The following is an 8,795-nucleotide window of genomic DNA, read 5'->3' on the forward strand; positions in this document are numbered from 1 at the left end:
TGGTTTGTCATAAATAGCTTTTATTACTTTGAGATACGTTCCATCGATACCGAGTTTATTGAGGGTTTTTAGCATAAAGGGCTGTTGAATTTTGTCAAATGCCTTCTCTGCGTCAATTGAGATAATCATGTGGTTTTTGTTTTTGGTTCTGTTTATGTGGTGAATTACGTTGATAGACTTGCGTATGTTGAACCAGCCTTGCATCCCCGGGATGAATCCTACTTGATCATGATGAATAAGTTTTTTGATTTGCTGTTGCAATCGGCTTGCCAATATTTTATTGAAGATTTTTGCATCTATGTTCATCATGGATATTGGCCTGAAGTTTTCTTTTCTTGTTGGGTCTCTGCCGGGTTTTGGTATCAGAATGATGTTGGTCTCATAAAATGATTTGGGAAGGATTCCCTCTTTTTGGATTGTTTGAAATAGTTTTAGAAGAAATGGTGCCAGGTCTTCCTTGTGTGTCTGGTAGACTTCGGCTGTGAACCCGTCTGGACCTGGGCTTTTTTTGTGTGGTAGGCTCTTAATTGCTGCCTCAACTTCAGACCTTGTTATTGGTCTATTCATAGTTTCAGCTTCCTCCTGGTTTAGGCTTGGGAGGACACAGGAATCCAGGAATTTGTCCATTTCTTCCAGGTTTACTAGTTTATGCGCATAGAGTTGTTTGTAATATTCTCTGATGATGGTTTGAATTTCTGTGGAATCTGTGGTGATTTCCCCTTTATCATTTTTTATTGCATCTATTTGGTTGTTCTCTCTTTTATTTTTAATCAATCTGGCTAGTGGTCTGTCTATTTTGTTGATCTTTTCAAAAAACCAGCTCTTGGATTTATTGATTTTTTGAAGGGTTTTTCGTGTCTCAATCTCCTTCAGCTCAGCTCTGATCTTAGTTATTTCTTGTCTTCTGCTGGGTTTTGAGTTTTTTTGATCTTGCTCCTCTAGCTCTTTCAATTTTGACGATAGGGTGTCAATTTTGGATCTCTCCATTCTCCTCATATGGGCACTTATTGCTATATACTTTCCTCTAGAGACTGCTTTAAATGTGTCCCAGAGGTTCTGGCACGTTGTGTCTTCGTTCTCATTGGTTTCGAAGAACTTCTTTATTTCTGCCTTCATTTCGTTGTTTACCCAGTCAACATTCAAGAGCCAGTTGTTCAGTTTCCATGAAGCTGTGCAGTTCTGGGTCTGTTTCTGAATTCTGAGTTCTAACTTGATTGCACTATGGTCTGAGAGGCTGTTTGTTATGATTTCAGTTGTTTTGCATTTGTTGAGCAGTGCTTTACTTCCAATTATGTGGTCAATTTTAGAGTAGGTGTGATGTGGTGCTGAGAAGAATGTGTATTCTGTGGATTTGGGGTGGAGAGTTCTGTAAATGTCTATCAGGTTTGCTTGCTCCAGGTCTGAGTTCAAGCCCTGGATATCCTTGTTGATTTTCTGTCTGGTAGATCTGTCTAGTATTGACAGTGGGGTGTTAAAGTCTCCCACTATTATTGTGTGGGAGTCTAAGTCCTTTTGTAAGTCCTTAAGAACTTGCCTTATGTATCTGGGTGCTCCTGCATTGGGTCCATATATGTTTAGGATCGTTAGCTCTTCTTGTTGTATCGATCCTTTTACCATTATGTAATGGCCTTCTTTGTCTCTTTTGATCTTTGTTGCTTTAAAGTCTATTTTATCGGAGATGAGAATTGCAACTCCTGCTTTTTTTTGCTTTCCATTTGCTTGGTAAATCTTCCTCCATCCCTTTATTTTGAGCCTTTGTGTATCCTTACATGTGAGATGGGGTTCCTGGATACAGCACACTGATGGGTTTTGGCTTTTTATCCAATTTGCCAGTCTGTGTCTTTTGATTGGTGCATTTAGTCCATTTACATTTAGGGTTAATATTGTTATGTGTGAATTTGATACTGCCATTTTGATGCTAAGTGGCTGTTTTGCCTGTTAGTTGTTGTAGATTCTTCATTATGTTTATGCTCTTTAGCATTCAGTGTGATTTTGGAATGGCTGGTACTGGTTGATCCTTTCTATGTGTAGTGCCTCTTTTAGGAGCTTTTGTAAAGCAGGCCTGGTGGTGACAAAATCTCTGAGTACTTGCTTGTTCGCAAAGGATTTTATTTTTCCTTCACTTCTGAAGCTCAGTTTGGCTGGATATGAAATTCTAGGTTGAAAGTTCTTTTCTTTAAGAATGTTGAATATTGGCCCCCACTCTCTTCTGGCTTGTACTGTTTCTGCCGAGAGATCTGCTGTGAGTCTGATGGGCTTCCCTTTGTGGGTGACCCGACCTTTCTCTCTGGCTGCCCTTAGTATTCTCTCCTTTATTTCAACCCATTGAATCTGACGATTATGTGCCTTGGGGTTGCTCTTCTTGTGGAATATCTTTGTGGTGTTCTCTGAATTTCCTGCAATTGAGTGTTGGCCTCTCTTGCTAGGTGGGGGAAATTTTCCTGGATGATGTCCTGAAGAGTATTTTCCAGCTTGGATTCATTCTCTTCGTCCCCTTCTGGTACACCTATTAAACGTAGGTTAGGTCTTTTCACATAGTCCCACATTTCTTGGAGACTTTGTTCATTCCTTTTTGCGGTTTTTTCTCTGATCTTGGTTTCTCGTTTTATTTCATTGAGTTGGTCTTCGACTTCAGATATTCTTTCTTCTGCTTGGTCAATTCGGCTATTGAAACTTGTGCATGCTTCGCGAAGTTCTCGTATTGTGTTTCTCAGCTCCTTTAATTCATTCATATTCCTCTCTAAGTTATCCATTCTTGTTATCATTTCCTCAAATCTTTTTTCAAATCTTTTCTCAAGGTTCTTAGTTTCTTTGCATTGATTTAATACATGATCTTTTAGCTCACCAAAGTTTCTCATTATCCATCTTCTGAAGTCTAATTCCGTCATTTCGTCACAGTCATTCTCCATCCAGCTTTGTTCCCTTGCTGGTGAGGAGTTTTGGTCCTTTCTAGGAGGCGAGGTGTTCTGGTTTCGGGTATTTTCCTCCTTTTTGCGCTGGTTTCTTCCCATCTTTGTGGATTTGTCCGCTGGTCGTCTGCGTAGTTGCTGACTTTTCGATTGGGTCTCTGAGTGGACACCCTGAATGTTGATGATGAAGTATTTCTGTTGCTTGGTTTTCCTTCTACCAGTCTAGCCCCTTCGCTGTACGACTGCTGAGGTCTGCTCCAGACCCTGCTTGTCTGGGTTGCACCTCTAGCAGCTGTGGCACAGCGAGGGATGCTACCAGTTTCTTTTTCTGCTATCTTTGTCCCAGGATGGTGCCTGCCTAATGTCAGTCTTTTGGATATAGAGGGGTCAGGGAGCTGCTTGAGGAGACAGTTTGTACTTTATAGGGGTTTAATTGCTGAGCTGTGAGCTGTGTTGTTCATTCAGGGCTGTTAGGCTGCTATGTTTGATTCTGCTGCAACAGAGCTCATTAAAAAAACCCTTTTTTTTCTCAAATGCTCTGTGTTGAGGGGTTTGGGCTTTATTTTTGGATGTCCGTTGAGGTCCTGCCCAGCTAGGATGCAGACTAGCCACTGTTTGCCTGCCGAGGCTCTGCCCTGCTGTTGTGAGGCTCACCCTGGCTCCGCTGTTCTGCTGTTCTCTGCCACGCCCTGCGGCGGAGTCTCTCTGTTGTAGCGTGTTGCCTCGGCAACGGCTGGCTGCGTCAGCAGTGGGCGTGTATCTCAGTAGGGACGGGTTGCCTCGGCAACGGCTGGCTGCATCAGCAATGGGCGTGTATCTCAGTTGGGGCGTGTTGCCTCGGTAATGGTGGCCGCCCCTCCCCCTCAGAGCGTCTCGGGCCGTCTGCACGGGGCTTGTTTGAAATCGCGGTTTTGTTCGTCCCACTGGGCCAATCCTAACGCTCTGTTCCTGCAATCCCCTGGGCTGGCCCACTGTCCAAGTCTAGCTCAGTCTCAGTCCAGCCCTCTCACGTCTCCGGTTGCCGGTTCAACGGGGCACCCGGACAAGTGCGCCCTGTGGGGAGCGCTGGGTAGGGCCGGCCGCCGCCACCCCAGCTGCCGGCTTCGCCAGGCGGAATATCTGCCTGGTGTCCCGCGTCTCCTCTTCACTTGGGAATTTCCCCGTTCTGTGGGCAACAAAGATCAGTCTGGAAATGCAGCTCAGACTCACCTCTCCGCAGACACAACGAGAACTCCGATCCTGGGTTGTTCTCACAGTGCCATCTTCCCAGGTGCTTTTATAAGAATCGCTTTTTACTTTTCTAAGTATGTATGTGACAGGGTCCTGCTCTGCTGCCCAGGCTGGAGGGCAGTGGTGCAATTATGGCTCACTGCAGCTTTGACCTCCTGGCTCAAGAGGTTCTCCCACCTCAGCCTCCCAAGGAGCTGGGACTACAGGCACATGCCACTATGCTAGGCTATTTTTTTTTTTTTTTTGAGGCAGGGTCTCATTCTGTTGCACAGACTGGAGTGCAATGGTGTGATGTCAGCCCACTGCAACCTTCACCTTCTGGGTTCCTGAGTAGCTGAGACTACAGGCATGTGCTAGCATGCATGGCTAATTTTTGTATTATATTTTTTTGTAGAGAGGGTGTTCACCATGTTGCCCAGGCTGGTCTTTAACTCCTGGACTCAAATGATCTGCCTACCTTGGCCTCCCAAAGTATTATTATTCTGATTTAGATTATAGGCATGAGCACCATGCCTGGCCTAGTTTATTTTAAATTGCATTATGATTAGAGAATTGATAAGTTTTTAAAATGTATTGAGACTTATTTGTGGCCAAGTGCATGTTCACTTTTTGTATAAGTTCTATGTGTTCTTTGATAGAAAGTATATTTATTATTTGTTGGCTAATCTGTTAGATAAAGACAATTATATTTGTTATCAATGACATCTGTTTCCTCAACTTTTTTTTGTTCTGGCTTTATTGGTTTCTGTTAGAAGTGTATTAAAAATCATCAATTATAATTATAGAAAAAAATTCCTTATAATTGTGGCCATTTTTGTTTGGGAGTATCTTATTTGACTTATGTAAATCTTCTTGTTTCCTTTCATTCTTATGCAGTGTCTGTTATAGCTTTCTTCATCCTTTATTTTCAAACTTTGTATGTCATTTATCAATAAGAGCATTCTTTTTATAACCAGTCTGATACTTTCTGCCTGTTAATAAGTAAATTTGACTTATTTACATTATTACATAACTTGAGGTTGTCTTAACCACCTTATTTTTTATGTTTTCTATTGTCTGTCTGCTGCTGGATTGAATGGGTTTTCATTATGTCTTTATTGTTACTGGTTTGGAAAGATGTTATAATGCTTTAACTTGGTTTCATCTGTTTTTTAAGTTAGATAATATTTTACTTTGTTGTTTTGAATACACCCACACCCATTTAATCATCAGTGTTATTTTTATGGTCTGTACTAATTTAGATTTAGCATGTTTTTTGATATCTTCATGAATCTTTTTTTCCAGATTCAATTTTCCTCCTTCCTGAAGTGTAGATGCTTCATTACTTCTTTCTGTGAAAATCTAAGTCTTAAACTCTCCAGTCTTTTAGGAAATTGTTACTTTGCACTTATTCTTCAATGACAGTTTATCTGAATGTAATTCTAGATAGCCAGTTTTTCCTTCTCAGCCCATTAAAGGTATCCTTATATTGTCTGTTGGAAATATAAGGATAGAAATGTTAGAATGTTAGAAACGTTAATGAACCATCTGCTGTCAGCTTTTTAGATAATTATGCTGCTAGACTATTCTCTGTTCTTTTAAAATAATGGTTTGGTAGTTTAGGGAGTACTCTCTTTACCTTTAAAAATTTGTACTTTCACTCTGATGTATACACATATAGATTTGTTTTCTTTATTCTTCGTGAGATCCATGTCTTCAGTTTGGGAGATTCTCAGCATTAGCTCTCTAAATATTGACATTCTCTCCTCTTGGGATGTCTTGTCTTTTCTTTTGGAGACAGAATCTTGCTCTGTTGCCCAGGCTGGAGTGCAGTGGCAAGATCTTGGCTCACTGCAACCTCCACCTCCCAGATTCAAGTGATTCTCATGCCTCAGCCTCCTAACTGAGACTACTGGCATGCAACACCACACCTGGCTAATTTTTTTTTTTTTTGAGATGGAGTTTCGCTTTTGTTGCCCAAGCAGGAGTGCAGTGGCGTGATCTCGGCTCACTGCAACCTCCGCCTCCCGGGTTCAAGTGATTCTCCTGCTTCAGCCCCCAAGTAGCTGGGATTACAGGTGCCTGCTACTATGCCTGGCTAATTTTTGTATTTTTAGTCTAAACAGGCTAACATTTTCACCATGTTAGCCAGGTTGGTCTCGAACTCCTGACCTCAGGTGATCTGCCTGCCTCAGCCTCCCAAAGTGGTGGGATTACAGGACTGAGCCACGACATCCGGTCTTAATTTTTGCATTTTTAGTAGAGTTGGGGTTTCTCCATGTTGGCCAGGCAGGTCTCCTGGCATCAAGTGATCCTTCCTCCCCCACCTCCCAAAGTGCTGGGATTACAGGTGTGAGTCACTGCACTCAGCCCTCTCTGGGATTTCTTTCTATAACTTCTGTTATAGTAGGTACATAACATCTGTCTTCAATGGATGTTAACCTGTCTTTTGTGTTTTTATCCCTTTGTTTTCTGTATCTTCTTGTTGGTGATTTCTTTCTGTCTTCTAATTCATGCATTCCTTTTTATCAGATTTCTTAATTACAGTGACTATGTTTTTCATTTATGTAATTTGTATTTGGATCTTTTTCAAATTCAGCATTCTTTTGTGATAAAATCTGGGTTTGCCTAATGTTTTTTATTTGTGTTTTTTTTTTTCAAATGGTAATTTAAAATCTTTTAAAAATTGTTAGTAGTATCTCTTGTTCTTATAATACAGATTTTCTGTTCCCTCACATCTGCTGATTCTCTCAGTGGCTTATTTCTTTACACAATTTGTTATCTTTTTGAAGTCATCTTTAGCAGTTTGCTTTCTGAGAAAGTTTATATATTGTAGATCAGTAAATGTCCATATAGGGTGGTTTTCAATTTACCTTTACTAGTTCAGAGTTTTCATTGATTCCACACCAGCTTTTCCTATTTTAAAGTTTTGGCATGGTGTCCTATATCATCTGGATAAGGTGAATTTGGACTTCCCTCGTTAAATTACTCACGAGAATCTTTTCTGCCCATGGCTCTGGTTTTGTTTCTGCTCACCTAAGGTTGTGGGTAGAGTTTTTGTAGTCTGTGCTTCACAGGTTTATCCCTTCATGACTCACATGTATCAGCTTCTAGCTTTTAAGCTATATTGGCTTCTGTTCCTGTTTATTGCTCTCACTTTGAATTGCTGCTTTATTCTTGGTACCAGGGAATTTCCTTTGCCTGAGTTTGAACTTAGCAATGTTTCCTCCATTACATTTTATCCGACATTTTCGTGGATTTAGAGTAGAATAGTCTTCTCAATCATCTGGGTCCATTATATTAATTGGAAACTTCCATTTAAGTCCTTGTGATTCTTGTTAGGGAAATTTGAAAAATCAGGTAATGGCACTTCTAAGACACCTTTAACTCTTTTTTAGGTACATTTCTTTTGACCAAGTAATCCTAAGATATAGAAATATTTCTTAAAGCTTCATACTGTTAAAGGATATGGTACTGATCTCCCCCTTTTTTTCCTGGGTATGGAAATTGTGTTTTGTGTTACTTCTGAATGTCTAAGAAAAATAAGATATCTGATTTTTAAAATCCTTAACGTGTCTCCTTCACATAACCTCAGAAGATCCTAGATAGTCTAGAAAGGTGACATTTTAACAGCAGAAGAAGTGATACGCTTTTGAATATGTTTATTGTGGTGTTAACCTTTAAAAGTGAAAGGGGGACTTAACAATAGCGACAGAGTTCAGTACATTATGTTAATTTCAGTTTATTGACTTACTGTATAGCCATTTAACATGCTTATAAAGATTACATTGAGATAGATATTCCTTTTATATTGCTGTGGGAAAACAGTATAAAATTGTGTATATGCTATAGATGAAAATTGGAAGGGAATATTAAAAGTAAAAATGGTTGGATGGTGGTGGTAGGATTATGAGCAGTTTTTCCTTTAAAAACAATTGCTTTCAATAATATTGTCATTCTTGCAGTCTTAATGTAGGATTAAGTAAATAGTATTCCTATTCTTGCTAGTTTCCAAGTAGAATGAAAAAGCATAATTAAAAAAGGAGTGATAGGTAGAGATCAATATAGTCACCTTTATTTCTGAGGAAGCTTGATATTAAAGTGTGTAGCTGAAATGTGAGCCACATTGGGTCTGCTCACTAAACCTCTCATTAACCTCCCCAGGTCCAGCAACACTCCAAACCAGAGAAGGTCTCCCGAACACCCTGCCCACAATTAGAACAGGGCCTGTCTCTAGAAAAGCAAGGTTAAAACTTGTATTCTCTGCAGGTAGGCTAATCTCAAGAAGATAATGAGTGGAACAGAGCTGAACTTGAGCAGTTCATTCTTCCTACACGTATTAGTCAGGTACGTTAGTTCACTTGAAGTTAATAGAGGGCCACAGAAAGGCTAATACTTAGTGTTTGAGTTCCTACTACAAGGAAGGAGGAATCATGAGTTGAGGATAAGTTCTTAATGGCTATATTCATTTTAGATTAAGAATGCTACATGCATATATTGGCATTTGTTGATTAGGTTACTTGGTAACATGTAATTACTAAAGTTTAATTTTTATTTTTGTTAGGATCTTCAGTATATTCCACTTATTATTTTCTGCTTTTAGGCATTTAAATGCAGAATTGCAGGCCAAAACAGCTGACATGGTTCAACAAGCTGAGGAAATAATAGTAAGTAAAT

The sequence above is a fragment of the Callithrix jacchus genome, chromosome 10, assembly GCF_049354715.1.
Source record: "Callithrix jacchus isolate 240 chromosome 10, calJac240_pri, whole genome shotgun sequence".
In the NCBI taxonomy this organism is placed as follows: domain Eukaryota; kingdom Metazoa; phylum Chordata; class Mammalia; order Primates; family Cebidae; genus Callithrix; species Callithrix jacchus.